Genomic DNA, 18,869 nt, shown 5'->3' with positions numbered 1-18,869 from the left:
CATTTGGGTTGGTTCCAAGTCTTTGCTACTGTGAACAGTGCCACAATAAACATACGTGTGCATGTGTCTTTATAGCAGCATGATTTATAATCCTTTGGGTATATACCCAGTAATGGGATGACTGGGTCAAATGGTATTTCTAGTTCTAGATCCCTGAGGAATCGCCACACTGACTTCCACAATGGTTGAACTAGTTTACAGTCCCACCAACAGTGTAAAAGTGTTCCTATTTCTCCACATCCTCTCCAGCACCTGTTGTTTCCTGACTTTTTAATGATCACCATTCTAACTGTTGTGAGATGGTATCACATTGTGGTTTTGATTTTCATTTCTCTGATGGCCAGTGATGAAGAGCATTTTTTCATGTGTCTGTTGGCTGCATAAATGTCTTCTTTTGAGAAGTGTCTGTTCATATCCTTCACCCACTTTTTGATGGGGTTGTTTGATTTTTTTCTCGTAAATTTGTTTGTTCTTTGTAGATTCTGGATATTAGCCCTTTGTCAGATGGGTAGATTGTAAAAATTTTCTCCCATTCTGTAGGTTGCTTGTTCACTCTGATGGTAGTTTCTTTTGCTGTGCAGAAGCTCTTTAGTTTACTTAGATCCCATTTGTCAATTTTGGCTTTTGTTGCCATTGCTTTTGGTGTTTGAGTCATGAACTCCTTGCCCATGCCTATGTGCTGAATGGTATTGCATAGGTTTGCTTCGAGGGTTTTTATGGTTTTAGGTCTAACATTTAAGTCTTTAAGCCATCTTGAATTAATTTTTGTATAAGTTGTAAGGAAGGTATCCAGTTTCAGCTTTCTACATATGGCTAGCCAGTTTTCCCAGCACCATTTATTAAATAGGGAATCCTTTCCCCATTTCTTGTTTTTCTCAGGTTTGTCAAAGATTAGATTGTTGTAGATGTGTGGTATTATTTCTGAGGGCTCTGTTCTGTTCGATTGGTCTATATCTCTGTTTTGGTACCAGTACCATGCTGTTTTGGTTACTGTAGCCTTGTAGTATAGTTTGAAGTCAGGTAGCATGATGCCTCCAGCTTTGTTCTTTTTGCTTAGGATTGTCTTGGCAATGCGGGCTCTTTTTTGGTTCCATATGAACTTTGAAGTAGTTTTTTCCAATTCTGTGAAGAAAGTCATTGGTAGCTTGATGGGGATGGCATTGAATCTATAAATTACCTTGGGCAGTATGGCCATTTTCACAATATTGATTCTTCCTATCCATGAGCATGGAATGTTCTTCCATTTGTTTGTGTCCTCTTTTATTTCATTGAGCAGTGGTTTGTAACTTTCTTTGAAGAGGTCCTTCACATCCCTTGTAAGTTGGATTCCTAGGTATTTTATTCTCTTTGAAGCAATTGTGAATGGGAGTTCACTCATGATTTGGCTCTCTGTTTGTCTATTATTGGTGTATAAGAATGCTTGTGATTTTTGCACATTGATTTTGTATCCTGAGACTTTGCTGAAGTTGCTTATCAGCTTAAGGAGATTTTGGGCTGAGACGATGGGGTTTTCTAGATATACAATCATGTCATCTGCAAGCAGGGACAATTTGACTTCCTCTTTCCTAATTGAATACCCTTTATTTCTTTCTCTTGCCTGATTGCCCTAGCCAGAACTTCCAACACTATGTTGAATAGGAGTGGTGAGAGAGGGCATCCCTGTCTTGTGCCAGTTTTCAAAGGGAATGCTGCCAGTTTTTGCCCATTCAGTATGATATTGGCTGTGCGTTTGTCATAAATAGCTCTTATTATTTTGAGGCACATCCCTTCAATACCTGGTTCATTGAGAGTTTTTAGCATGAAGGGCTGTTGAATTTTGTTGAAGGCCTTTTCTGCATCTATTGAGATAATCACGTGGTTTTTGTCTTTGGTTCTGTTTATATGCTGCATTATGTTTATTGATTTGCATATGTTGAACCAGCCTTGTATCCCAGGGATGAAGCCCACTTGATCGTGGTGGATAAGCTTTTTGATGTGCTGCTGGATTCGGTGTGCCAGTATTTTATTGAGGATTTTTGCATTGATGTTCATCAGGGATGTTGATTTAAAATTCTCTTTTTTTTTTTTGTCTCTGCCAGGCTTTGGTATCAGGATGATGCTGGCCTCATAAAATGAGTTAGGGAGAATTTCTTCTTTTTCTATTGATTGGAATAGTTTCAGAAGGAATGGTACCAGCTCCTATTTTTACCTCTGGTAGAATTCAGCTGTGAATCTGTCTGGTCCTGGACTTTTTTTGGTTGGTAGGCTAATTGCCTCAATTTCAGAGCCTGTTATTGGGCTATTCAGGGATTCAACTTTTTCCTGATTTAGCCTTGGGAGGGTGTATGTGTCCAGGAATTTATGCATTTCTTCTAGATTTTCTAGTTTATTTGCATGGAGGTGTTTACACTATTGTCTGATGGTAGTTTGTATTTCTGTGGGATTGGTGGTGATATCCTCTTTATCATTTTTTATTGCATCTATTTGATACTTCTCTCTTTTCTTCTTTATTAGTCTTGCTAGCAGTCTATCAATTTTGTTGATATTTTCAAAAAACCAGCTCCTGGATTCATTGATTTTTTGAAGGGTTTTTTTGTGTCTCTATCTCCTTTGGTTGTGCTCTGATCTTAGTTATTTCTTGCCTTCTGCTAGCTTTTGAATGTGTTTGCTCTTGCTTCTCTAGTTCTTTTAATTGTGATGTTAGGATGTCAATTTTAGATCTTTCCTACTTTCTCTTGTGGGCATTTAGTGCTATAAATTTCCCTCTACACACTGCTTTCAATGTGTCCCAGAGATTCTGGTATGTTTTGTCTTTTTTCTCATTGGTTTCAAAGAACATCTTTATTTCTGCCTTCATTTCGTTATGTATCCAGTAGTCATTCAGGAGCAGGTTGTTCAGTTTCCATGTAGTTGAGCGATTTTGAGTGAGTTTCTTAATCCTGAGTTCTAGTTTGATTGCACTGTGGTCTGAGAGACAGTTTATTATAACTTCTGTTCTTTTACATTTGCTGAGGAGTGCTTTACTTCCAACTATGTGGTCAATTTCGGAATAAGTGCGATGTGGTGCTGAGAAGAAGGTACATTCTGTTGATTTGGGGTGGAGAGTTCAGTAGATGTCTATGAGGTCTGCTTGGTGCAGAGCTGAGTTCAATTCCTGGATATCCTTTTTAACTTTCTGTCTTGCTGATCTGTCTAATGTTGACAGTGGGGTGGTAAAGTCTCCCATTATTATTGTGTGGGAGTCTAAGTCTCTTTATAGGTCTCTAAGGACTTGCTTTATGAATCTGGGTGCTCCTGTATTGGGTGCATATATATTTAGGATAGTTAGCTCTTCTTGTTGAATTGATCCCTTTACCATTATGTAATGGCCTTCTTTGTCTCTTTTGATCTTTGTTGGTTTAAAGTCTGTTTTATCCGAGACTAGGATTGCAACCCCTGCCTTTTTTTGTTTTCCATTTGCTTGGTAGATCTTCCTCCACCCCTTTATTTTGAGCCTATGTGTGTCTCTGCACATGAGATGGGTCTCCTGAATACAGCACACTGATGGGTCTTGACTCTTTATCCAATTTGCCAGTCTGTGTCTTTTAATTGGAGCATTTAGCCCATTTACATTTAAGGTTAGTATTGTTATGTGTGAATTTGATCCTGTCATTATGATGTTGGCTGGTTACTTTGCTCATTACTTGATGCAGTTTTCTCCTAGCCTTGATGGTCTTTACAATTTGGTATGTTTTTGCAGTGGCTGGTACCGGTTTTTCCTTTCCATGTTTAGTGCTTCCTTCAGGAGCTCTTTTAGGGCAGGCCTGGTGGTGACAAAATCTCTCAGCATTTGCTTGTCTGTAAAGTATTTTATTTCTCCTTCACTTATGAAGCTTAGTTTGGCTGGATATGAAATTCTGGGTTGAAAATTCTTTTGTTTAAGAATGTTGAATATTGGCCCCCACTCTCTTCTGGCTTGTAGAGTTTCTGCCGAGAGATCTGCTGTTAATCTGATGGACTTCCCTTTGTGGGTAACCTGACCTTTCTCTCTGGCTACCCTTAACGTTTTTTCCTTCATTTCATCTTTGGTGAATCTGACAATTATGTGTCTTGGAGTTGCTCTTCTCGAGGAGTATCTTTGTGGCGTTATCTGTATTTCCTGAATTTGAATGTTGGCCTGTCTTGCTAGATTGGGGAAGTTCTCCTGGATAATATCCTGCAGAGTGTTTTCCAACTTGGTTCCATTCTCCCTGTCACTTTCAGGTACACCAATCAGATGTAGATTTGGTCTTTTCACATAGTCCCATGTTTCTTGGAGGCTTTGTTTCCTTCTTTTTCTTCTGTTTTCTGTAAACTTCTCTTCACGCTTCATTTCATTCATTTCGTCTTCCATCACTGATACCCTTTCTTCCAGTTGATTGCATTGGTTACTGAGGCTTGTGCATTCATCGTGTATTTCTCATGCCATGGTTTTCAGCTCCATCAGGTCCTTTAAGGACTTCTCTGCATTGATTATTCTAGTTATCCATTCATCTAATTTTTTTTCAAAGTTTTTAACTTCTTTGCCATTGGTTCAAACTTCCTCCTTTAGCTCAGAGTAGTTTGATCTTCTGAAGCCTTCCTCTCTCAACTCATCTGCGTCATTCTCCATCCAGCTTTGTTCCATTGCTGGTGAGAAGCTGCGTTCCTTTGGAGGAGGAGAGGCGCTATGATTTTTAGAGTTTCCGGTTTTTCTGCTCTGTTTTTTCCCCATCTTTGTGCCTTTGGTCTTTGATGATGGTGATGAACAGATGGGTTTTTGGTGTGGATGTCCTTTCTGTTTGTTAGTTTTCCTTCTAACAGACAGGACCCTCAGCTGCAGGTCTGTTGGAGTTTACTGGAGGTCCACTCCAGACCCTGTTTGCCTGGGTATCAGCAGCGGTGGCTGCAGAACAGCAGATATTGGTGAATCGCAAATGCTGCTGCCTGATCATTCCTCTGGAATTTTTGTCTCAGAGGAGTACCCGGCCGTGTGAAGTGTCAGTCCGCCCCTACTAGGGGGTGCCTCCCAGTTAGGCTACTCAGGGGTCAGGGACCCACTTGAGGAGGCAGTCTGTCTGTTCTCAGATCTCAAGCTGCATGCTGGGAGAACCACTACTCTCTTCAAAGCTATCAGACAGGGACATTTAGGTCTGCAGAGGTTACTGCTGTCTTTTGTTTGTCTGTGCCCTGCCCCCAGAGGTGGAGCCTACAGAGGCAGGCAGGCCTCCTTGAGCTGTGGTGGGCTCCACCCAGTTGGTGCTTCCCGGCCGCTTTGTTTACCTACTCAAGCCTGAGCAATGGCAGGTTCCCCTCCCCCAGCCTTCCTGCCGCCTTGCAGTTTGATCTCAGACTGCTGTGCTAGCAATGAGCGAGGCTCTGTGGGTGTAGGACCCTCCGAGCCATGTGTGGGATATAATCTCCTGGTGTGCCGTTTGTGAAGCCCGTTGGAAAAGCGCAGTATTAGGGTGGGAGTGACCCGATTTTCCAGGTGCCATCTGTCACCCCTTTCTTTGACTAGGAAAGGGAATTCCCTGACCCCTTGTGCTTCCTGGGTGAGGCGATGCCTCGCCCTGCTTTGGCTCACACACAGTGCACTGCACCCACTGTCCTGCACCCACTGTCTGGCACTCCCCAGTGAGATGAACCTGGTACCTCAGTTGGAAATGCAGAAATCACCCATCTTCTGCATTGCTCACGCTGGGAGCTGTAGACTGGAGCTCTTCCTATTCAGCCATCTTGGCTGTACCCCCCCACCTTGATTTTTAAAAGATGGGTTTTCCCGGTAGAAGATTCTTGGTTAACAGTGGTTTGTTTTTTTTTTTTCTTCACTTTTTGAATGTGTCATCCCATTGTCTTCTTGTCTTCATTATTTCTGATGAGAAATCGGCTCTTAATCTTATTGTTGTTCCCCTGCATGTAGTGAGTCATTTTATTTTTCCGCTTTCAATATTTTCTCTTTTTCTTCAGCATTTCTTTCTTTAGGTCTGAGTGTGGATCTCTATCCTTTCTTTCTCTCCTCTCAACTGTTATCCTTACTATGTTTGTGTTAGTGCACATAAAGATGTGTCATATTTGTCTGAGACTTGGTACATTTGTCTACATTCTGTTTTCTTGTATTTATATTGAATAATCTATGTTGTTTTACCACAATGTTCTCTACCTCTTTCTTCTGCTAGTTCTAATAAACTATTTAACCCCTCTGGTGAATGTCTTGGTTTGGTCACTGTACGTTTCAATTCCAGAATTTGAGTTTGGTTCTTTTTTTAATTTTTATTTCTGTATTGATATTCTCCATTTGATGAGATATTGGCATTATACCTACCTTTACTTTTTAAATCATGGTTTTTTTTAGTTTCTTGAACATATTTGGTGTCACTCCTTAGGAGGCTCAGCCTTAAGCATGTGCACAATCTCCCTTTAATTGCAGTCATTGATTAGCGCTCTTTTTGACTGCATATTTCCTCTATGTCTCTGTTAATATATCTGTCTCATTTTGTATGAAACCCAGTTTTGAGTCTTCATGAATTGCTCACTGGTTTCCTGATTTTTTCAACAATTCATTACAATATAAATTGCTTTATAGCCTAGACCAATTAACTTCAGGTAGGGGTATAGTTTGTTTTGTTTTGCTTTTTCTTTAAATAAGTTCAATGTCTAATGTTTGTGTTGGCTTAACTAGTTTTCTTTTTAATTTTGAATTTTAAATGTTAAATGCACAAGTAATTGCATATATTTATGGGGTAGAATGTAATTTTTGATATATGTTTATAAAATGTCAGAGGTACTTTTTGAAGCCAGTCTGTGAGATTTGCTCCAACTCAAGAAAAGATCCTCTTAGTTGGCTTTTCCACTTTTTCAGATGATAAACTATCTGACTCCTCATTTAGAGAAGCTATTTTTGAGTGATCTTAGGCTTGAATTTCTTTGCACTCTTTAAATAAAGTTAATTCCTTTTGGGAGAGATTTTGAGCACTCTTTTCTATGGACTTTCTTTGCATCTGGGAAAAATTTTGAGCCACTACACAGGTCCTGGGTGTTGTTTTAGCCTCTAGTTTTCTTGACTTTTCTCTTCTAGTATGTAATCTCTGTCCTACAGGTACCCGTATGTACAGGACAGCACTATTCAAAATTACAAAGACATAAAATTAACCCATGTGCCCATCAATGGTTGATGGTATAAAGAAATTGTGGTACATATATACCATGGAATACTATGCAGCCATAAAAAATGAAATCATGTCTTTTGTAGCAACATGGAAGCAGTTGTAAATTATTATTCTGAACACATTAATGCAGAAATAGAAAACCAAACACTGAATGTTCTCACTTATAAGTGGTACCTAAATAAACATGGTTATAAAAATGGGAACAATAGACACTGGGGATTACAAGTGGGGGAAGGAACATGGGAAAAGACTGAAAAAAAATCTGCTATTGGGTACTGTGCTCACTACCTGGATGATGGGTTTATTTGTAGTCTAAACCTCAGCATTGTTCAATATACCTTTGTAATAACTTTGCATGTGTATACCCTGATTCTAAAATAAAAGTTGAGAAAAAAGAGAAAAGAAGCAAATACACACTCTTCATCATTTGTAGGATAAGAATATTAATAGTAGACATCTCATGGAGTTGTTATGAGGTTTTTTTGTGGTAACTCATTAAAAGTTCTCATCACAGTGTGTGACTCTTAATAAATCTTCTACATCTGCAATTTAAAATATTGACTTTCTTGATGAGTTTCACTAGATTTATGATATGCTCTTAGAACCTAATCAAAGGAGTGAAAATCATTTAAATGAATTGTTACTTAGGACAGGTTTGACAACTCAGGCAAAATATATTAATGTATGAATTTCTATCATACAACAGCTGGCTAACATTTTATTAAAGTCATATTAAAATGTGATGGATGGAAATTATAGTTAAACATCAAATGGATTAATTTTTTACAAAGATGGTATGGACCAATTTGAAATACTATTATAAAAAATAAAAATGTTCTAGCTTAAGCACCTGAGTCATTATGATAAAATGTGTGAATTTAGGTCCTTGTTGCAAAGGCAAAATCTCTATTCCAATATACTTAAAAATTAATTTTTATGAAATAAAAACTTCTTTGGAAATTAATTAACTTAAAAAAATGTAGGTTATTTGGTTTGAAGAGATAATTACACTTGATAAGAGAAGTGTAGTAATGACCAGAATTAATGATATGATGGAATTTTAATATTCAGTGATATCATATTATTTTCCCTTTTACCCCAAAGCAAAGTATTTTGTTGTTTCAGTAAAATCTAAAAGTAATTATCTAAGATTAGGGCTGCATAGTGCACATTAAAAGATAGAGTCATAAGTTTTCTTGCTAGTTAATATTTCACAGAACCAAAGAAGGCAATTTTGATTTAAAAATCATACCTAATGTTGGCCTCTGAAATATCCAGCTAGTAGATCTACATGGATCATGTTAGTATAATTATTACCACTTTTTTCGTTATTTCATGCTGAGTAAATAGGGTTTTTTTTGTTTTTTTGTTGTTGTTGTTTTTTTCCTGATAATTAAAGCACAGTGGAAATTGGGCTCGCAATTCAGACTTTGTAGTACTACTGCTTTTCTCATCATTCAGTAAAGCACATTTATCCGAAGCAGCCACATTTATGGGTTTGATTACAGTATCCACTATATACTATACTTCACAGATTAAGTAGTTATTTACAATCAATCTCTATGGAGAAAAAAATAAGGATGTTACAGTGAGGGTGAACTTGTGGTCTATAATTAATTATAGTTAGAAATATTTACACTAAAGATGTGAGAGGTGAAATTACTTTGGTGAAGATTTGCAGTGCCTCAAATGACCAAAAAATTTTTGAGTTATGGCTGATTATTAATATATGTTCTACTGTTTGACTTTATCAGCTAAGCAGCCAGAGGACTCAGCTTTACCTTAATGCTTACAATATATAAGGCCTTGCCATTATAGCCAAGACAATCCATTGAACAACTTAGTACATTTATAATCTCTAGTGCACATGGTAACAATTCCATGTCTTCAAAATCACTATTGGAAACTTTCAGTATTGCTACTTCTAAGAAAGTTGATAACCCTCATCTTACTTCATTTATTATCTTAGTCTCCTTTTCAGCACTTGACTACATCATTTATACTAAAGGTACGTTACTGGATAATCATTCCGTATTTGCTCACATGGTTGCCTTTCAATTGTATTGTAATCTTTTTCTAGTTATAGATTTCCCTCAGACATACATAATCACATAAGGACATATGATATTAATTTCATAAATATCTGTGAAGGATTAATTGTAAGATTGAACTAATTACTGCAATATACAACTCTAACATTCTTTGAATTACTGAAATAAGCTCATAGATGTCACAAAATATTCTATCTTCTCAAATCACCTAATAAATCTAATAAATGGCTGACATTCTAGTGGACTATTAAATCTTTTAAAAATGGACAAAAGATGACTTTATTCCATATTCTAAAAATTCAGAGTGATAGTTTGGCCTACTCTCTTCAAAAAATGATAAAAGAGAGAATTTTGTATTTTTTTTAATGCCATGAAAGTGAAATATTGCCTTTAAAGTGTAGTCAAAATTTTAACATATTCATTTTGTGGAAAGAAAGGATTACCATTGTAGAATGACCTGCTTGCTTAGAAATATTCACAAGTAAAAAAAATTCTCAGTGAGGCTGAGGCTTTGGATTTTTGTTTTACATTCACATTATTCTAGCCAATTCTTCTGAACAATTATGTTAAAAAATTGCAGAAATCAAATATAATACAGAACTATTTATCACTTAGGCTGTTAAGTCCAACATACCTTAAATATTTTCAAGAGTTGACTTCATGGCTGAGCCTTGTATGGCTAATGAGGGAGTGTTTTTACTGTAGTACTCTTCTATTAATGAATCACATTAGCTTAAACACACTTATAATATATTAATTAAAGGTTTTTAAAACGTATTAGCAATTAGTAGATCAATAACCCCACAGCATATTCTCTTCATACATTTAAATGATAGAATTGCTTGCATTTTTCAACATTCAGTCATTCCTATATTTTGAATGAAAAAAATCATGCCTTATATTCTCAATTAAAATTGTCTTAAATTTGGAATTTAAGACAAATAGAAAATTGAAAATTTCCAGTAATAGTAAGTCCTTTTATTACATAAACAAGAACAATATGTATAAATAAAGACATTTACTTGGTTAAATAAATACTTTTTTCTATAAATGACTCAAATACATTTTATTGTGTAATCTTTAAATTTTTGGATCAGTCAGTATACCAATTAAATATTATTGGCTGACTTGTGTCACCCAAATTTATATGTTAAAGTCCCAACTCCCAAAACCTCAGAATGTGACTAGATTTGAATATAGGACCTTTTAAGAGGTAATTAAGGTTAAATGATAAGGGGGCTTTAATTTAATCTGACTGGTGTATTTACAAATATAGAATTTCTACACATAAAGAGATATGAGTGATGCATGTGCGAGGAGGAAAGACCATGTGAGGAATGAATGAGAAGGCAGACATCTGAAAAGCCAAAGAGAGGCCACAGAAAAAAACAAACCCGCTGAGACCTGGATCTTGGAGTTCTATGCTCCAGAACTGTGAAAAAATAAATTTCTGTTTACCTAAGCCACTTTATCTATTGTATTTTATTATGGTAGCCCTAGAAAACTAATACAGCAATCTATGAGAAAACCAGTACAGTACTTAGTAAAAGAGCTATTGTTGAGTGGGATATGACTTACATAAATAATTTATAAATGAATAAATAGTAAAAAGAAACAAGGTGATAACGGGAGGTTGATCAAGAGTCTAGAGGAGAGTTAAATCACCAAGAGGCAGACTACACTAGGAAGATTTAAGTGCACATTCTCCTACAGACAGACTGAATTTGCAACAATATACAGGCCAGCATACTTTTGTGAGAATTCAAGATCATTTGGGAAGTTACAGCACCTTGATCAAAGTGAAATTTTAAAAAATATCCAGCAAAAATGGTAGGAATATTCATGGCATTTTGTGTGCTTACCCATGCCCCTTTCTTTATTTCTCTTACGTTTAATAATCAGGAGTAAACCTCCCATACTAGATATCCTCCCTCAGGAAAAAACAAAAGAATGGACTATGTATCTAACATTGTGGTTAGTAGAAGGAAGTCTACCTGAAAGACTAATATCTGTCCTATCCAACTTGAGATATCCTAGGATTTCTAACTAGGCTGATGAGTAAAGGTCTTTCCCTGCACAAATCATATCTCAAAAACGAAACAAACAAGCAAGCATACAAAAACAAATCAAAATGCATACAAAGCAACAGGAAAACATGGTCCACTGTAAGAATTAGTATAAAATGTCAGTAACTGACCCTACAGAAGCATAGATCTATGAGCTATCTGAGGAAAACTTTAAAATAAGTGTTAAGATGCTTAATGAGCTAACAAACGACACAGATACACAAATAAAATTTGAAAAAAAAAACAAAACTGGACTGAAAAATTTACTACAATGGTTCCACAACATACTTGATTAGTTCAAATTGAGCAAACTTTTCACTTGATGTATGCCAAAATTGTTGAACACAAATCAGTTGCAGACAAGAGCAGAGATTTTAATAAAAATTTTAACCAAGTGGAATCAAGATCTTGAAACATTTCTTGGAAGAATTATTACAGAAGATGAAACATGGCATAACCAGTATGATCCTGAAGACGAAGCACAATGAAAGCAATGGCTACCAAGTTTTGGAAATGATCCAGTCAAAGCCGAAAATGGAATAGTCAAGAACAATAATCATGATAAGTGCTTTTTTGGGGGTGCTTAAGGCATTTTGCTTGTGAAATTTTGGGAGGGCCAAACGACAATAATGTCTGCTTATTATGAAAGTGTTTTGAGACAGTTAGCCAAAGCATTGGCAGAAAAACACCCAGGAGAGATTCAAAGGGAATACTTCTCCACCATGACAATGCTCCTTTTCATTTCTCTCATCAAACAAGAGTAATTTTGTAAAAGTTTCAATGGGAAATCATTAGATATCCACTTTACAGTTCTGATTTGGCTCCTTCTGACTTCTTTTTGCTTCCTAACCTTAAAAAACCTATAAAGGGTACCTATTTTTCATCTGTTAATATTGTAAAAAAGACTTCACAGATATGGTTAAATTCTCAAGACCTTTAGTTCTTTAGGGATGGACTAAATGGCTGATATCATTGCTTACAAAAGTGTCTTGAACTTGGAGCTTACGTTTGTAAATAAATGTTATATATTTTGTTTTTATCTTTTAATTCCTCTTTTCATAAACTTGTCAAAGTCCCCTCATAGAACAATTATAAATATGTATTAACCAACAGCAGAACACAATAATGTATAAAACAAACCTTGATATAACTGAAGGGAGAAATATACAACAACACAATAATAATAGAAAAATTCAATATCCCACTTTTAATAATGGATAGAACAACCAGAGACAAGATAAATAAGGAAATGGATGACTTGAGCAAAAACAATAGATCATTAGAATCTAATAAACATACAGACTCCATCCAACAGCAGAATACACATTATCTTGTAGAACACATGGAATATTCTCCAGAATAGACCACTTGTTAGGCCAAAAAATAAGTCTCAATACATTTTTAAAAGATTGAAATTATACAAGTTATATTTTCCAATAACAATGGAATGAAACTAGAAATCAACAGCAAAAGGCAGACTGGAAAATCCACATACATATTTGGAAAGTAAACAATGCACTCTTCAACCACTAACACATCAAAGAAAAAGTTACAAAATAAATTAGAAAATATAATAAGAGTAATGAAAACCACAACATACCAAAGTTTATGGAAAAACATAAAAGCAGTCACAAAAGTGAAGTTTATATTGTTTATATCCATATAAAAATGCATAATTTTAAAAAGAAGAAAGATCTTATATTAGAAACCTAACTTTATACCTCAAGGAACTAAACAAAGGACAAATGAAACCTAAAGTTAGCAGAAGGAAGGTCATAAAAAAGATGAGAACAGAGATAAATAAAATAGAGAAAAGAAAAAACTAGAAAAAAATCAATGAAACAAAGAGTCGGTTTTTTGAAAATATCAACAAAAATGGCAAACTCTTAGCTAGATTAACTAAGAAAAGAGAGAAGACTCAAATAACTAAAATCAGAAATGAAAGCAATGACATTATAAATGATTATAAACAATTGTATGCCAACAAATTGGGTAACTTAGAAAAAATGGATACATTATTTGAAACCCACTCCCAACTAAGAGGGAGTCATGAAGAATACAAAATGAACAGATGGGTAACTAGTAAGGAGATTATCTCAGTAATCAAAAGCTATTTTACAAAACAAAGCCCTGGGACACCAGATGGCTTCACTGAAAAATTCTACCATAGATTTAAAGAACTGATACCTATTCTCCTAAAATGCATTCAAAAATTTGAAGAGTACAGAGCATTTGTAAGGTTGTTCCATGAGGTCTGAATTACCCTAATACCAGATCCAGACAAAAACATTGTAAAAAAAGAAAACTACAGTCCAATACCCCAATGAATATTTATGCAAAATTCCTCAACAAAATACTACCAAACCTTAGCACATTAAGAGGATTATACACCATAACTAAGTGGTATTTATTCTCAAAATTTCATAATGGTGTACCATACAAAAATAAATCCATGTAATACACCACCTAGCCAAATGTTGAACAAAATCCACATTATCATCTCAGTTGATGCAGAAAAGGCATTTGAGAAGGGTTAACATCCTTCATGGTAAAAACACTCATCAAATTGCGAATAGAAAGAAAGAATCTCTGTGAAATTAAGGGTATAATGAAAATCCCACAAGTAACATTATATTTAATGATTAATGACTGAAAGCTTTTCTACAGGATTAGAAACAAGACAAGAAGGCATGCCCTTGCCACTTTTATTCAGCATAGTATTGATAGTTTTAGCCAGAGAAATTAGGCATAAATAGAAATAAAAGAAATCAAAATTGAAAAGAAGTAAAATTATCTCTGTCCACTGGTCCCACGTTCTTATATGTAGAAACCCCTAAAAATTTCACACACACACACACACACACACACACACACACACACAGCTTTTAGAACTACTAAACAAATTCTGCAAAGTTGCAAGTTCTAAAGTCAATATGAAAAAATTCTGATTTTGAAGGTTCTTTTAGGTATTAATTTCCAGTTTTATTCTGTGGTCTGAGAGACTGCTTGATATAATTTCAACTTTCTTAAATATATTGAGGCTCGTTTTGTGGCCTATCATATGGTCTATCTTGGAGAACATTTCATGTGCTGATCAATAGAATGTATATTCTGCAGTTGCTGGGTAAAATGTTCTGTAAATATCTGTTAAATCCATTTTTTCCAGGGTATAGATTAAATACATTGTTTCTTTGTTGACTTTCTGTCTTGATGATCTGTCTAGTGCTGTCATCTAGTGATGATCAGTGGAGTATTGAAGTCCCCCACTATTATTGTGTTTCTGTCTATCTCATTTCTTAAGTCTATTAGCAATTGTTTTATAAATTACGGAGCTCCAGTGTTAAGTGCAAACATATTTAGGATTGTGATATTTTCTTGTTAAACAAGATCTTTTATCATTATATTATGTCCCTCTTTGTCTTTTTTAACTGCTGCTGCTTTAAAGTTTGTTTTGTATGCTATAAGAGTAGTTACTCCTGCTCTCTTTTGGTGTTCATTTGCATAGAACGTCTTTTTCCATCCCTTTACCTTAAGTTTATGTGAGTCCTTATGTGTTTGGTGTGTCTTTTGAAGGCCACAGAGAGTTGGCTGGTGAATTCTTATCCATTCTACAATTCTGTATCTTTTAAGAGGAGTATTTAGGCCACTTACATTCAATGTTAATATTGAGATGAGAGGTACCATTCCATTCATCATGCTATTTGTTGCCTGTATACCTTTTTTTATTTGTATTTTTGTTTTATAGGTCATGTGAGATTTATGCTTTAAAGAGGTTCTGTTTTGATGTGTTTCCAGGATTTGTTTCAAGATTTAGAGTTCCTTTTAGAAGTTCTTGTAGTGCTGGCTTGGCAGTGGCAAATTCTCTCAGCATTTGTTTGTCTGAAAAAGACTGTATCTTTCCTTCATTTATGAAGTTTAGTTTACTGGATACAGAATTCTTGGCTGATAATTGTTTTGTTTGAGAAGGCTGAAGATAGGGCCCCGATCCCTTCTAGCTTGTAAGGTTTCTGCTGAGAAATTTGCTGTTAATCTGATAGGTTTTCGTTTATAGGTTACCTGGTGTTTTTGCTGCACAGTTCTTAATATTCTTACCTTCATCTTAACTTTAGATAACCTGATGATAATGTGCCTAGGCAATGCTCTTTTTGCGATGAATTTCCCAGGTGTTCTTTGAACTTCTTGTGTTTGGATGTCTAGGTCTCTAGCAAGGCTGGGGAAGTTTTCCTCGATTATTCCCCAAAATATATTTTCCAAACTTTTAGATTTCTCTTCTTCTTCAGGAATGCCGATTATTCTTAGGTTTGGTAGTTTAACATAATCCCAGACTTCTTGGAGGCTTTGTTCATATTTTCTTATTCTTTTTTTCTTTCTTGGATTGGATTAATTTAAAAACCTGTCTTTGAGCTCTGAAGTTCTTTCTTCTGCTTGTTCAATTCTATTGCTGAGACTTCCCAGAGCATTTTGCATTTCCATAAGTGTGTCCATTGTTTCCTGAAGTTTTGATTTTTTTTTATTTATGCTATCTATTTCATTGAATATTTGTCCCTTCTCTTCTTGTATAATTTTTTGGATTTCCTTACATTGGGCTTCACCTTCCTCTGGTGCCTCCCTGATTAGGTTAGTATGTAACCTTCTGAATTCTTTTTCAGTTAAATCAGGGATTTCTTCTTGGTTTGGGTCCATTGCTGGTGAGCTAGTGTGATCCTTTTGGGTGTGTTAAAGAACCTTGTTTTGTCTTTTCTACATAAACAATAAATAATCAGAAAAAGAAATTACAAAAACAATTGCATTTAAAATAGCATGTGAAATAAATGATAAAATAGTAGGAGGTGAATGACACACTCTGAAAACTAGAAATCATTTTTGAATATAATAAAGACACAAATAAATGGAAAGGTATCTTATGTTCATGGATTGGAAGAATTATTGTTAGGATGTGAATGCCACCCAAAGCAATCTACAGATTCCATACATTCCCTATCAAAGTGTCAGTAACACTTTTTTTACTGAAATAGAAAGAAAAAACCTAATATTCATATGGAATTTCAAGGCACTCTAAATAGCCAAAACAATTTTGAAAAAAATGAATGAACTTGAAGATCACACACTTCCTGATTTTAAAAGATATTACAAACCTACAGTAATTTAAAAAGTGTGTTACATGTATAAGTACAGACATATAGACTAATGGAATAAACCAAATAATTCAGAAGTAAATTGTCATGTTTATGGTCAAATAATCTTTGGCAAGGAGGCCAAGACAACTCAATGAGGAAAGTACAATCCCTTCAACAAATGGTGTTTGATAAACTGGATATTTACATATAAAATAAAAAATATAAAGTTTTTTACTTTAATGAAGTCCAGTTTATCTACATTTATTTTGTTGCCTGTATGTTTGGTGTCATATTTAATAAATCATTGCTGGATACAATGTTATGGAGTCTTCCTCTGTATTTTTTTCTAAGAGTCTTAGAGTTTTAACACTTAAGTTTGAATCTCTGATACTTATTGAGTTTTTTCTTGTATATGGTATAAGATTGAGTCCAATTTCATTCTTTTGTATATGTATAGTATAAGATTGAGTCCAATTTCATTCTTTTGTATATGTATATTTAGCTGTCTCCATACCATTTTTTAAAAGATTGTTCTTTCCCCATTAAATGATTTTGAAATTCTTGTTGAAAATCAATTGACCATGTGCGGAATTATATCTAGGCTCTCTAACCTATCCTATTGGTTTATATCTTTCCTTATGATTGCATAATGCTGTTTTAATTGCCTTAGCTTTCCATTTTGTAATACATTTTAAAAATTTCTTTCAGCAATATTTTGTAGTTTTCAGTGTACACATCTTTTGCCTTATTGGTAAAGTTTATTTTTATGGTTTTTTCTTTCAATGCTATTATAAATAAGATTATTTTTAATTTTCTTTTCAGATTATACTTGAAACTGAAAAACAAAAATAATGCTAACATGATTATTACTTTAATACTATAGATGTGGTCTATAAACAACTTATATCATTATTATAAAACTAAAACAAAACTATCAAAGTAATTAATATAATTTAGTAAAAGATACACCATATAAAAATGTAAGTTGTGGCAGGGAAAATTTAAAACATGGGAGAGAATGGAGTTAAATTGCTTTTGTGTTTTGTATATTTTTTTGCAATCAGTGTTAAGTTTTATCAGCTTAAAGTCACTTGTTATAACTATAAAATATTTTTTGTAAGGCTCATGGTAATGACAAAGCAAAAACTCACAGTAGATGCACTAAAAATGAAAATCAGTGAATCAAAGTATACCACCAGAGATGATTACTTAACCACAAAAGAAATCTGTAGGAGAAAAAGAAAGGAAGAAATAATCTACAGAACAATTAAAAAATAAGTAACAAAATGTCCATAGTAGGCCATTGCCTGTCAATAATTAACTTGAAAGTAAATGTATTAAATTATTTAATGAAAAGACAGAGTGAATTAATTTATTTAAAAAAACAAAAAAACAAGACCCAACTGTATATTGCCAAAGAGGAACTCACTTCACTTGTAAGGACATGCACAGATTGAAAGTGAAGGCGTGGAAAAATATATCTCATGCAAGTGCAATGCAAAAACCAGCAGAAGTAACTACACTTATATTACATAAAATAGAGTGTAAACTAAAATAAAAATGGCTAAAAGAGACAAAGGGCTATTATATAATGTAAAAGGGTCAATGAAGCAAAAGGACATAATGATGGATACATATGCATCCAACATAAGAACACATAAATATATAAAGTGAATATTAATAAATCTAAATGGAATGTTAGACTACAATACAATAATAGTTAAGGACTTCAACACCCCACTTTCAGCAATGCACAGGTAGATCATCCAAGCAGAAAATCAACAAAGAAACATGAGAGTTAAAGCATACTCTACACCCAATGGGCTTAACTGACATTTATAGAACATCCCATCTCACAGTGAATGAATATACATTCTTTTAAAAAAAACAAGGAATATATTCTAGGATAAGTCATATGTTTGGACACAAAATAAGTCTCAACAAATGTTAAAAATCAAAATTATATCAAGTATGTTTTCTGATCACAATGGAATAAAACTAGAAATGAGTAAAAAGTAGAACTTTGAAAAATGTACAAATACATGTAAATTAAATAAATGGGTCAAGAAAGAAATTAAAAAATCATATTAAGAGGTTTCTTGAAATAAAATTGAAAACACAACATAAAAAACTATGAGATACAGCAAAAACAGTTTTAAGAGAGGAGTTTATAGCAATAAACATCTATCAAAATAGTAGAAATATCTCAAATAAACAACCTAATGTTACAGTACAGGGAATTAGCAAACAAAAGCAAACAAGCCCTTAGTAGAAATAGGAAGTAATAAATGTCAGAGAAGAAATAAAAGAGATACAGATAGAAAAACAATAGAAAAGATCAACAAAACTAAGACTATTTTTTGAAGAGGTAAGGAAAATCAACAAACCCTTAGCTAGACTAAAAATACAGAGAGAAATTCAAATAAATACAATCATAAATTAAAAGGAGACATTACAACTGGAATAACAGAAATACAAATGATAATAAGA

Source organism: Gorilla gorilla, chromosome X (assembly GCF_029281585.2).
Source record: "Gorilla gorilla gorilla isolate KB3781 chromosome X, NHGRI_mGorGor1-v2.1_pri, whole genome shotgun sequence".
Classification (NCBI taxonomy): Eukaryota; Metazoa; Chordata; class Mammalia; order Primates; family Hominidae; genus Gorilla; species Gorilla gorilla.
The sequence above is the reverse complement of the archived record's forward strand: the minus strand, read 5'-3'. Positions refer to the sequence as shown.